This window comes from Castor canadensis, chromosome X (assembly GCF_047511655.1).
Source record: "Castor canadensis chromosome X, mCasCan1.hap1v2, whole genome shotgun sequence".
Classification (NCBI taxonomy): domain Eukaryota; kingdom Metazoa; phylum Chordata; class Mammalia; order Rodentia; family Castoridae; genus Castor; species Castor canadensis.
The window spans coordinates 85,004,508-85,018,288 of NC_133405.1; the positions used below are offsets into that span (position 1 = coordinate 85,004,508).

Below are 13,781 nucleotides of genomic sequence, written 5' to 3' on the forward strand. Positions count from 1 at the left end.
AAAAGAGCTATACTTGGAGATAAGTAAGTCCTGGAGTCTTGTTCAGACTGTCACTGAAATAATGGGTGAATTAAGACAAGTCACTAAATGTCTTTGGGCCTCTGCTATCTCATCTGAAAAGTAGAATTGATGATGACCTGCTTCACTATGAATACATAGTATTCAAAGTCCTTCTAAAGCACAAAGCAGTATATAAATGTAAGAGATTATTATTGTTATAAGAAATTTCTGTTGGGTAATAGTCTCTTCAAAAAATCAAATAATCAAGAGAAAAAACTATCAGTAATCACCAAGCACTTATGTCTAGAAAAAGCGGAAAATAAATGCTCAATTCCTTTCATTTTCCCATCCAATTCTGCCTGTGGACTCTCTAATGCCATCCCAGAGGTAACTGTACCAATGCACAGTTTTGTAAACCCACTATTCCAGCTATCCTCAACTACAAAATAGCAAGTAGCTTATTGAGTATTTATTATGTGATGTTCATTATTTCATTTTGTCCTCACAACAATTTGAGGTCAATTTTTATATGCTTCACTGATAAAAAATGGTAATTCAGAGAAGCAAAATAGCTTGCAGAAGGACACAGCTAAACAATAGCAAAAATCAGTATTTAGAACGGAGCTGTGAAATTTTAAAATCCATTCTTTTTGTTCTGACATGGGGTTCCATGACTTCATACTTGAAGTTATTTCATTTTGAAGTCACTGATATTAAATTGCTTAAAACAAAAAAATTCTGCAGCTTTACCCAGAATTACATAGAGCCTAAACATAAAGTAAACACAAATAGAATAAATCTTGTGGGTACTGGCCCATCACACAGACCAACATGGATATGCCAATTTGAATAAAATGTATTCAATTTGCTATCACCTTTAGATATCCTTTTTCTCCCCTGCCCCTGCTTAGGTCTCCATAAGGCAAAACTAAAAGTAGAGGTCTCAAGTCCAAATAAGTTAAATTCAAAAAATATATAAAAGTATAAACCTTAAATGAAGATTCTCCTCATCTCAGATAAGGGTGGGGGCTGGGGACTAAAATGGCAAATTTGATACATTTCTGATAAGTTTTTGGGCCTGGCTGCATTCTCAGCAGAGAAGCCAAGGTCACTCAGATTCTGCTGGCAAATGCTGCTAAAATATGTAACACAGCTAGAATAACACAAATGCTTGGAAAAAAAACAACATAGACAAACATATCCAAAATTTAAACTTTTCAACTCAATAATAAAAGCTGAAATTAATTGGAAATGACCAAAAGATCAAAAAAAGCATACATATACCCAACAAGCACATGAACAGATGCTCAGCACCATTTGCTATTAGGGAAATGCAAATCAAAAGTACAATGATATCCCACTTCACTCCCACTAGGGTGGCCATTATAAAGAAAAAGTAAAAAGGCCAATAACAAGTGCTGACAATATGAAGAAACTAAAATTCTCATATACTATTGGTGGAAATATAAATGGTTCGGTTGTTTTGGAAAAATCTGGCAGCTTCTCAAAAGATGAAATATTGTTACCATTGATCAAACATTCCCCTCTTAGATATATACCCAAGCTAAATAAATACAAGTGTTCACACAAAAACTTGTATGTGAATATTCATAGCAGCATTATTTATAATAGCAAAAAATGGAAACAATCTCAATGCCCATTAATTGATGAATCAAAAAACAAATGTAGTACATTTTTACATGAAGAGGAATGAAGTACTGATACATGCTACAATGTGGCTGAATCTTGACAATATTATGCTAAATTAAAGACTCCAGATGCAAATGACCACATATTGCATTATTTTGTTTACATGAAATGTCTAGGATAGACAGATATGTAGAGACAGTAAGTAGATTCATGATTACCTAGGGCTGAAGGGTGGAGGAGGAATGAATAATAGGGTGATGAAAATGTTCCAAAATTCACTTTGGTAACTGTTGCACAACTCTATTAATATACACAGGAAACACATACTACATAGGTAAACTTTATGGTATATCAATTTGTATAAATAAAGCTATAAAAGACAACATAGCTCATGTGAAAACTTGTCACCAGTGTTTTCCAGAGAGAGAAGGAAAGCAGAAAAAAAAAAAGGGCTATTTTCAGTCAGGATGTATAGAAAGAAGAAAGCCACAAAAGGAGCACTCTGTCATTCTACCAGCAGCCATACTCTTTGGCACATCTGCTTGAATAGAACCTACCTACAAGCGCTCATCACACTAGCTCCAAAGATCAAACTCTAGAAAATAAAATCTCTACTCCTGCTGGCCATCTTGCTGAAAATATGACCTCTGAAGCTAAAGCCAAGCTATCCAACCTTATAAAAGTGTGTCAGTAGGATAGTACTCACCAGCCTTTCTTCCTCTCTGTGGTTTTCTTTCTTTCCAAAGACAAATTTCACTAGGTGAGATAAACAGTCAAAGTTGAAGATGAAGCTCCCAAAGCATCAACTCATGATTTAGTTCATGAACACAATTTCCTCCACAAGCGTAACAGGAGATAGGTGTAGTGTCAAAGAAGTTAGGCAGTAATTAGGAGCAAATTGCATTTGACAAACTATACAATGAAACCATGCAGGGCATAGTTGTCCTCACCACTCTTACTACCAATGCTCTCTGGGGAAAAGAAAATTTAGAGTACCACTGAGGGCTGAAGTAAAAGCCCAATGAATCTACAGAGTGCAAAACATACACCCATATTCCAATTTTCCATGAAGATTTCATGGTCGGCAGCCATGTTGCTGACATGGGAGCACACCAAAAGAATACTTTTGGTCACATGGTTTGGCAATCAGATACATAAAACCCCACAGGTTCTCTGGACATTATAAAGTGTTTCTTTGATTCTTTTTGTTCACCATTCTGCTTCTGACAGGTTTTTCTCTTCCTTTGTCTTGCCTTTATTTTCCATGTAAAATTTAAACTAATCAGCTTTAGCTGAAAAATGAGGTGACTTCTACCCATAAACAAGATAAACTAGTATGGTTAGTAATATAACCCATCCCGAACAGCCATTCCAAATGTAAGAGATTAAAAAATAGCATCTGAAGTTATTGGCAAGCTAAGATGTTGCCAATTACAGTTCTGACATGCCAATTTCTTTTCAGTTTGACTTACAGGGAGGGGTTCATTCATATTGCTAATTTTACAGTAGTTAGCTCTTCTGAGCATCTCAGTATATCAATAAAGGTCTGAGTCTTTAAAAGTCATTAATGCCCTCTTTAGTATCTGCTCACAAGCATTTCATTTCTTCATTTTTTTAACAAAAAAAGCATTACTGTTGGGTTGAAGGTGTAGCTCCCTGGTAGAATACTTACATAGCATACATGATGCCTTGGTTTGGTCTCAGCACCCCCTAAAAATTCATATTTCCACTATTAATGCTATTTTATTTTGATAATTCATGGATTCTTTAGATGTATCCTTCATATCAGTAGCTCCAAATGTTAAATTTCTGACCACAGCCAGAGCTAAGTTGCCTAGAATTATTCTACACCCCCTGAATATTTGATAATATTTTGCAAAAGAAAACTCTGATTTCTACAACTGTAGGGTAAAAACAAACACTTAAAAAGCAATCACTTTTAAGGATTTCTAAGGCTTTTTGGACCTCTTTCAAGGTTTCTTTTCAGTGGAATGATGACCCGGCTTTTCCTTTTCTTTTTCCCTCACCTTTTAAAATCTAAATTACAAATACATCTTCAATATCCCTACACTACTCTCCTCCACTGCCCACTAAGTTTCTTTATAGAGCTTCAAATATGTACCCATTCGTGGCAGCCAGTCTTTCTCTTCTACATATACTCATTGTGCTTGAAAGTAGGCCCATATACCATAAGGGCCCTGTGAATCGACAGAGATCCTATATGCTATCCATAATTCTTAGATTTAAAAACCACTGTCTCTTCTCTTTCTTAATGTCACTAGTCAGAAGATGTCACACCTATATGAAGAAAGGAAACCCTATTGACATCTCTTCCTTTTTTTGGATTAATTGTAGTACTTCTCTAGAATTTGTCTTCTAAGTTCTAAGGAACAATTAGAAGGTATCTAGTAAACACTACATTGGACTCAAGCTCTTTTTAATGCAACACTACTGCCAAGGTTCTGGGAATGACAGACCTAGACTTCTGCTACAAAACTAAGGTGAGAGGCAATAAAGCAAGATATGATGGCAATCATTTCCCTAGGCACCATGGCTGAGTGATATAAATACAGGAAGTCAGGGAGTGGGCCTAAGTCAAAGCTGAGAACACAGAGCATGTACACGTTCAAACTAGCCCAATAGGACATTGGGACACTTGAAGTATATTTCCATTTTCACAAAGGGCGTTCTCAGGAATACAGTCTTATGGGAAAGTATATAAATGCCTCTGTTGTTTGAGAGGGTGGGTGGAGAAGGGGAATGAAAGCCAAATGCAACTCTGACAAAAAGCTGGAACTCATCACCTTCTAGAAGACATGTTAGGAAGGAAATACACTTAGTCATTAGTATTTTTTCAAACTACCCTCTATGGGTGGTGTCCCATGGGCACTTCAGGGACCTAAAGTGAAGCAAGCTACCACTTAGAAGAATCATAGGTACTAATGTGTTGACAGGGGCCTTAGAGATCACCAGCTGTTATTCTCTCTACACTTCCATTAAGTTTCAAAAATGGGGAAAATAGGACCCAGAGAATGGGAAGGGATTTTGTATAGCTCTTCAATAGCTGTAATATCTAGGTCAATGTTAACCCAGTTCTGAAGTATACACTACTATTAGGATGGTGAAATGAGTTTGGGTGGTGTTGCAAGAAACTTTATTTGAAGTAGTTATATGCTTATTTCAATCACTAGAAGTTCTAATTATTATTTCCAAAATTTTCAAAATAAAGTAAAATGTTAAGGGTAAAGCCATGTGTTCTACAATTTCAAACCTTGATATATACTCTGACAATAATTAGCCTTGTCGCCCTGGGGAAGCCCCTTTGCCACTCTGAGCCTCAATGGTCCCTATGTACAATGAGGGAGTGCTAATACTATTCTCAAATGGTAGGTCAAAGGGTGAGGGAGCCTAAGTCCATATACACAGTGAATCAGCTTGCAAACACACAGATTTGAAGGGTTGCAACCCTCCATATAATGCCTCTGAAACCTAATGAATTTGTGCCACATCTGCAGTCCCCAAATGGAGAAACACTATGAGGCCATTAGGAACAAACAGGACTGTTGGCTTAGATGTTCAAAGAGCAAGATAAATAAATACCAATCCTGGGAAGAACTGGTTCCTCCATCTTTACCCCACCTCTCCAACTCAAAGACAAATGAGCCAAGTTTAAAAGTTTCACAAGTACTTTCTGAAGTACTTTAGTTGAGGTATTTTAGTTGTATCTGTTTGCTTTTCCTTAACTTGAGCATTGTTAATGGACCTCTGAAAGTGTAGGCATTTCATCTGTATGATCTTCCAATTTCTGCTCCGTATGATGGTTAATATCAGATAGCAGATGAAGGTGACTTGCATATAATAATAAAACAAATACCTATAGGTAGACAACTGTGTGCTAGGTTCAAATCCTCAACTCTATCACATATTCCAATGGCAGTATCCTAAACAAGTGAATTCGTGTCTGTAAGTCTTAATTTCTTCTTCTATAAAATGAGGTTAAAGATTGCTACCTACCTAATCGGGCTGTTGTAAGGATCAAAATATCAGAGCATTTCACAAGTACATAAATAGCTTTTCAATAATGGAGCTGGGATAGTCCTGGCAAGCACTTTAAGAACAAAGAAAAATTGGAATGCCAATTTGGGTATTTGGCTAATTTTTGACTAATATATTAAACCTGGCAAATACATGGCAGAGTTTACTAAATGAAAAGTGATGTATTTGATAGACTGGTGAGATTACTTTCATTCCTCAAGGCTCAAGGTTTACCTTGCAGTCTAATGATCTATTTACAACTCAAAATCTAGATTCTCTCACACCAGTAAGAACAGGAAAAAACTGAATTCATGTTTCATAGAAAATCACAATCAACTACAAGAAGCTGTCTTTTCTTTTGTTTAATAGTAGTATAAAATCTAATATTCTATCAATAAATAGGCCAACACCTAGAACCTCGACTCTTAGAGAATATTTAAAATATTTTATAATAATAATTTTAAATAAATTTTACCAGATATAGTGATTTAGATTTCTTTTTACAAGTATGTAAAAGAAAATAAGGAAGTCACTACACACTCGAGGTTATAACAGCTGCTACTTAAATATTTGTTGATTAACAAACAAACTGGATACTTTTTTCCATATGTGCAAAACATTATTGATTTTTACCATGATATCTGAAAAGTAAAAATCTGAAAAGTGAGTGCTTCCCCTCAACTCAATACTCACCATCCTTCCCTAGAAAAGGCAGGCTCAGACCTGATAAATACCTCCCTAAATGAAACAGACTGGCCAAGGTTTGCTGCAAGAGACAATCTCAGAATATTACTTTATCTGAGTAAAGTTTGCATTGTGAAAAATTCACCCTATTTTTCCCTAAATAACTGGAAACTTGTATGCAATCATTTGGTAGCTACTGAGACAGGTTTTGTTATTACCATTATGCGGATAAGGAAATTAACTTTTGAAGTTATCAAGGTTGGTGAGAATGTGGAGCCAATCTACAAACCTTCATCTTCTGGCTGGAATCCAGTACCTCAGACTCCTCTGTATTTAAATCAACACTACAGAATAAAAACTCAACTCAAGTGCCTGAATTATAAAATATGATAGATTTCCCAACTACCACTGCTCTTTCTTTTTTATTTGCATTAATTAACATTCAATAATTCAATCTAAGCTAACGAACCTGCTAATATAAAACAAATATGAGTTATTTATCATGTTAATTGTATGTAAATAGTATATCTGTACTGTCTTTAGAACATAAAACATCTGTACTATCTTTATTGAACATAAAGCAATTGACTTCTAGATAGAGGTTTCCTTGGCTGATTACCAAATTAATTTCTTACACTTATAGAACTTACATGTTTCCACTGAGCTTAATCTTCATTGGTGACTACTTCCCTCTCTGGGCTGCCATAGTTGAGAAGGAATTATACTCTCAAGAATTCTGTGTATATACTAGACAAGTGAACACAGGCTGTTATGAGAAGAATCATTATTATGCCTAGTAAGCACCACAGATATCCTGCAAAGGGTGTATATCTGGCACAAAAGGCCCCTGGCCATATCAGTGGATCAACTTATAAGAAAGTTGCAGTGACATTTAACAATCTCTAATATCTCGAAAGAAACAAGTATAATACCCAGATAAACCACATTTGGAATTTCCTTCTTGCCATGACAGAACAAAAACAAAGAAAAAGGATATCAAACAAAGAAACCAAAAGAAGAGAAAATGTAAATACAGGAGGTATCCTTTCACTAGAAAGAAAAGGGAGAGCTAGCCTCCTCCTCATCTCTGTCTCTTTCCTACCACCTTCTTTGGATGGACACAGTATTCCAGGACAAGGAGAGATGGGGCTCTGCTCAGTTTTTCTCCTTGACCCTCATCTCTCCATTTCTTATGAACTCTATCTTGGGCTCCTGACTCAACCCAGAATGATGAACATGTCTGTCTCTGTCATTTTTCATTTGTGTCTTTACTCCATGTGCTCTGAGGCAACCTCAGAGCTCCAAAGCCCTTAAGAGGCTTTGGATGGCCCTTAAGAGGCTTTGGATGGCCCTTAAGAGGCCATCTGTGGTAACTCTTCAAACAAAAAGCCAAACAAAACCAGAAAAGTAAACTCTTCTAACACAGTTATGAACAACACAAATAAGACTTTATGGTAAAAATAAATGCTTTCTCCACCATCAATATGCTGAGTTTCTGTAAGGGCACATAATTTCTTATTCAGCCAGAAACTTTAAATTCACTGACATACTGAAATTAACATGAAAAGATTTATAATCTAAACACCACTCATTTTTCAGGAACAATTTCCACATATAACTGTCCTGTTGATAAAGATAGAATATGTACAATTTTAATTGACTCTTGACATAATGAATGAATAATTATGCACACCTAAGTACCAATACACACCTAAGTACAATGGTGATCACAAAGCCAGAAGATAAGCAGGAAGGTCAAAAACAAGACATGAATTATCTCATGAAAATAATCTAGTAGTAGATTTCTCAGAAAACAGATAGATTTCTTACGAGATTAATGGGCACATATGCATAGGCATTTAGCCAATAAAACAGAAACAAACAAAAGCTGACACACTACATAGAGATATATGGTCACACAGATACTGAAAGATACACCATTAGTACACACACAGTCAGATGCATACACAGGACACACACAAAGAAAACCACACAACTTATTGTTAACATAGGTAATTCTGTTTCTCAAAGTCAGAGTAATATGTCCTGACACACACAAGCTAAAATGAAGGAAGATATGTTAATGAAAGAGGTGAATACATTAATTCTGATTGATATATACAAAACATAAATAAGCCTGAAATTACAAGATCCAGACAGCAAGACAGAGATGCTTGCCCAGAGAAATCATGAACAAAGTAGATGCATCAAAACACATGACAGACACATGAAAACAGTATCCTACAGACAAAGAAAAAGACACACAAATAGATGCACAACTGTGTCACAACTGCTCAGAAATGGATTTACAATAACAGGCACACATGTTCTGGTACACAAATAGCAAGCCAAAACACGTGTGTGAAATCTCACAGCTGTTCCTTACACAAAGGCTGAAATCTGGTAGACACCAGGTAAATTGCTTACATCCTCTAGGGATCCTGCTGGCAGGCAGGCCAATATGCATGAAAAAGGGAAACTAGGCATAGGGGATTAATTGCTTTTTTCATGAAAATAATTGATTGCTCTAGCCCCTCCCTCCCATAATTCCCAACCCACAAAGTAAGTCTACCCAAATGACTGCATGCTAAAATAGTTTACAAATCAAGATGGTCTAGATGCCTGATGGATAATGCCATGGGTACATTTTACAGGTCATAGACCAAACCTTACAGCACTTAATATCCTAGAAACTGAATTCTAAGTTTTCAAATGAAGAACCTCCCACCTGTGAGGCCAGCGTGTCATGGGGAAAAGTGACAGGGAGTGTCAGGAGCATTCTGCATTCATTTCCCTGGTGCCCAGTACAAAGTCCTGTGCAAAGCCAGCCCCTCTAGCAGTGTGGGACAGACTTTGGCACAGGCAGGACGATGGAGCAGTGCTGAGGAGCTACTCTGCTCTCAGCAACTAAAGGAAAAAGAGCAGTTGGCAAGTCAGAGCTGATAAAAAAAATTCTGTTGTAAACAGTGGATGGGCATGGGGGAGGGACAGGTAAGCAAACGTACCCTTGCCATGCTAGTCATTGCTTTATTAATTGGTAGAATTCAAAATATGATTTTAATGAGGACAGTGGTGCAAAAATACTACACATGGATATTGAACTCTCTTGTACTGCCAGGCCATGGGAACAAAACAAAAAGGAAGGGAGGGCACATATTTCCACTTTAGTTACATTTGTGACCTTTGATCCTATTGTCCCCTGGTGTGTAGGAGGAAGAGTCAAAATTATTGAGATCAAAGAACATCTGAACTAGAAAGGACATCTAGAACTGACCTGGGAGCAGAAACCCTAGATTTCTGATCTGAATGTGCCAGTGACATCCTTGGCAAATTTGGTCTAATCCCTTTTCTGTCTGGGTTCCAATTGCTCAGTCAATACAAAAGGGACTGACCTTTAGGATACCCTCTAAATTCTGACCACTTCTGATTCTTTGGTGTAAGCTTGCCCTCTTCCAACCCACGATTTTGAACTCATGTCTCGAGAGGCACAATTAATCCTTGGAAAAGGAAAGAAGAGTAATGCTTCTCTCTAAGTCAACAAATGACTGATATATACAAAGAAGGAAGGGGGAAACCACCAGGTCAGACATGCCCATTTGAAACATGCTTCAAATATTGTTTGACTAAACAAGAGGCAATTTGTGGAGTGGGAGGGGTATTTGAGGGGGCCCCTCTGTCTGCTATCTGCCCACCTCTGAATGTATAACCTTCTTTTCTCACTGGCTCAATGCATAAATAGCCCACTGCCCTCAGCCCATAGTTACTACAAATGCTCAGACTTGTAGGAAAGATAGGAAAGTGTTTCATAACTGAAATATGGTATTAGTTTGTGATAATAAAAACAGCTATACTTTAAATCTACATGTCCTCTCTAAGTTTGCAAAATACTTTTAGATTTAATGGTTCATCTATAAAATTAGAATTTCATGTTCCAATTTACAGTTGAAAAACATAGATAGTACCACACAAAGTATGGACACAAGCTCTGGAATTTTAAGTGTAGGCCCACTGCTCTGTCAAGGAGCCCAGTCTTCTTTATTCCTGGTCCTCTTGCTAGCCATTCAACTTTGCCTCCTACTTCAGTCCAGCCAGAGGGAAGGAAAGCCCTGGCATGAACTCTGGGCTGAAAGGAGCTCATGTCTAGCTCCCACCTCCATCTCTGCACAGAGACTAGGAAAGCAGAAGGAGGTGTGGCACTCGGCTGAAGGACTCTTGGAAGGGAAGAGAAGGAAGCATTTCTCCATCATCTCCATTACTCCTAGTCCTCAGGGAACATTGTGGGTAAGTTTATGAAGCTAAGGAAATAAAAAAGAGATGACAAGTTGCCCAGGAAATTCACATCCCAAACTCATTTTTCCTGAATTAGCTGTGACTTTGATTTTCCATTTTACAGTTAACCAAGGCACTTAAGTGCCTGGATTAAGACTCTGGGCCACAGTACCCAGGAAGGCTGTAAAACCTTTTCAGAGGATTATTAAGAACATTCTAGAAAAGAGTTATGTTGAAGGGAGGCAAGAAGCTTTGGCTAATGGAGGGTAGATTTAATGACCTCTATGAAAAATAAAACTAAAGTGGTTTGGAATAGTGAAAACAGCATTGAGGCCAGAGGACGAAAAACTGAAAAATCAAAATTCAAATCCCAAATCCACCAAGGTACTCACTACGTGACTTTGAATAAGTCATTGACCTCTGTGAAATTCTGTACCTAATCCATAAAGTGGAAAAATAAGAACCACTTAGGATCAATGTCCAGATTAAACAAGAAAATAGCAAACATCTCACAGCACCAACCACTAAAGAGGTAAATGCTCAAAAATGTAGTATTTGACCAGAAATAGTTTGCCAAATGTTAAGAAAGATTCTCGAGTGTCAGATGTTCAAAGAAAGTATAATGATGATTTTCCAAATCTGCTGGACATTTACTTCATAAAAATCTAAATTCAGCTTTCATAACAATAATCTAGCATATACCCAACACATACATAAAGGTTTGAACTCACCAGGACAACCTGAGTCACTCACAGTACTTCTTCAGCAATTTCTCAGTTCCTATCCATTGTCACACACACAGCCCCCTCTCTCTGTGTGTGTCTTTCTTGCCCTGTGTGTATGCCTCCCCACACAAAGAGAGGCTGAATCATTTTACGTCTCTTCTTTGGAAGACAGGTTAGATTAAAATGCAATTACTCATAAGGCTTCATCTTTATCTGCTCAAAATAAAAGACACTCCCATGTTTAGGAGGGCCATACTCACTAACTATGAGGGATATAACTTGAGAGTTTTTTTGGTACTGGGGATTGAACTCCGGGCCTCATGCTTGCTAGGCTGGCACTCCCACTTAAACTACCACCAGTCCATGACTTGAGATTTTGCTAATGGCATTTCATAAGCAGCTGCTCATATGCTTACTACTGAAATGTTAGTCTCTAGTAAGTGAGATCTTTGAGGTCTGATATGGTTTATTTCTTTTTGTGTCCTAAAAATCTAGCACAAAGTTAGCTTTCAAGAAGTATATTGATGAATAAAAGAGTTATTTAGTGAATTAATGAATGAAATGTTCATCATGTAGCTAGACTGACATTGCTGAGAATTAAAAAGATGTTCCAGGATGACATAGTGTCTCATGTCTATATGCTCAGCTACTCAAGAGGCAAAGATGGGGAGGATTGCAGTTTCAAGCCACCTTGGGCAAAAAGTTAGTGATACACTATCAAAATAAATAAGCTGGGTATGGTGGTGCATACCAGTAATCCAAGCTATGTGGGAAGTATAGGTAGGAGGATCATGGTCAAAGGCTGCTCCCAAGTAGAAAGTGTCCCTATTCAAAAAATAACTAAAGCAAATGTCACAATGAGTCCCCCTTGTACAACTAATGTTGCTAATAAAAATGAGAGAGAAAAAAACAAAACATAACTAAAGCAAAAAAAAACTGGGATCATGATTCAAGTGGTAGAATGACTGGCCTAGCAAGCATAAGACCCTGAGTTCAAAACCCCAGTACCACAAAAAAGAAAAGATGTCCCATAAGGGCCGGAGAAACTTTTTAACCAAAGGTTGAGAAGAATATTCTAAATCACATAGGTACTTGTTCATTTGTTTATTCAGTAGTTAATCTGCTGGGATGGAGGTATACCTCAGTGGTAGAGCACCTGCCTAGCATTATGTGAGGTCCTGGAACTGGGCACCAGCACTGCAAGAAATAGTAATTCTGTGGTAGTGCATTTGGAAACCATTGTACCCACTATCACATGGTCCACATCCTAGTTCTCCTACTTACCTCTGAGTTACCTTGGAATTTCCCTTAGTTAGCTCTAGTCTCAGTTTCCTTATCTGTCAGCCGGAAATGTTGGTCCCTGCTGTGCCTACCTTCAAACTGGTTTTGAGAAACAAAAGAGATAATGTGTCTCAAAGTTCACCAACTATGGTCAGGCACAGTATTCTTCCTATACTTCTTGAATATGCACATTGGCTCCACTCCCATCTTCCAGGCCTGCATCATTTCTCATACCAACTGGCACCTACTAGGTCCCCTGAAAACCATCTAAACTGATTGGAAAAGGGAAAGGGAGGCAGAGAACTAGGTCTCCTGCCTGATCTGAGCAACTTTTAGCTTACCTGATTTCAGACTGTCCATGGCTGCCAGAATAGATCAGTGTTACCTCTGATAAAAGAAATCATTCAAGAATTTTTTGGGGTTTTCCTCTGACTCCTCTGCCCATAGGTAGTTTCAGTAAAAGGAGAGTTTGTGAGGATGGATTTTGTGTCAGGGAGCTAGGCGACATGGTGAAAGTGGAGTGGAAGGCTGTGGCATGCAAGGGAGACAGACTGAGGAGCTAGAGATGGGAAACATAGATAAAGCCACATGGTGTAAGCAGCCAAAGAAGTGAACGATATCTCAGTAGAGAAAGGGGCTTGAAGTCTATGAAATAGGGGTCAAAGAGGCCAGGGCCAAGGACTGCAGCTTTATAAAGTAAAAACCATGGACATAACTGTCTCCACGAACACCCTAGTGTGTAACTTGAATGAACACTTGCTAGCTGTTGATTTCTACACTAATTAATTCAGAAATGCAGTGGAAAATAAAGTAAGAAGAAATATATACTACTTTCCAGCAACTGGCATGTGCCATGGTAACAATGTACCTGACCAGAAATTGAAAAAGAAAGTGTTTTGGAAATGAACACGTCAACCTGACACTTTCATGTTTCTCTCAGCTACCAATAGCAGGGAAACTTATAATTTCAGTCAGGAGACACACTGGTGTAAATGCTTCCTCTCTCTTATTCTTATGATTTTACAAACTGAGAAAGAGTCCAGATAGAATAGGAAGTCACAATAGATGATTTCTAGACTTGTAGGGGCTAGAAATGTGTCATGTTGTTAGTGCCTAAGGGACAAAGCTAACCAGATT

General features: G+C 37.7%; 1 protein-coding gene across 1 annotated transcript in view; it reads right to left on the reverse strand.

Annotated features, from left to right (window-relative positions):
* The window catches only part of LOC109675617 (androgen receptor), a 166,890-nt gene that overhangs the window by 135,468 nt on the left and 17,641 nt on the right, over positions 1-13,781 (reverse strand). The gene's annotated exons all lie outside the window — the stretch shown is intronic.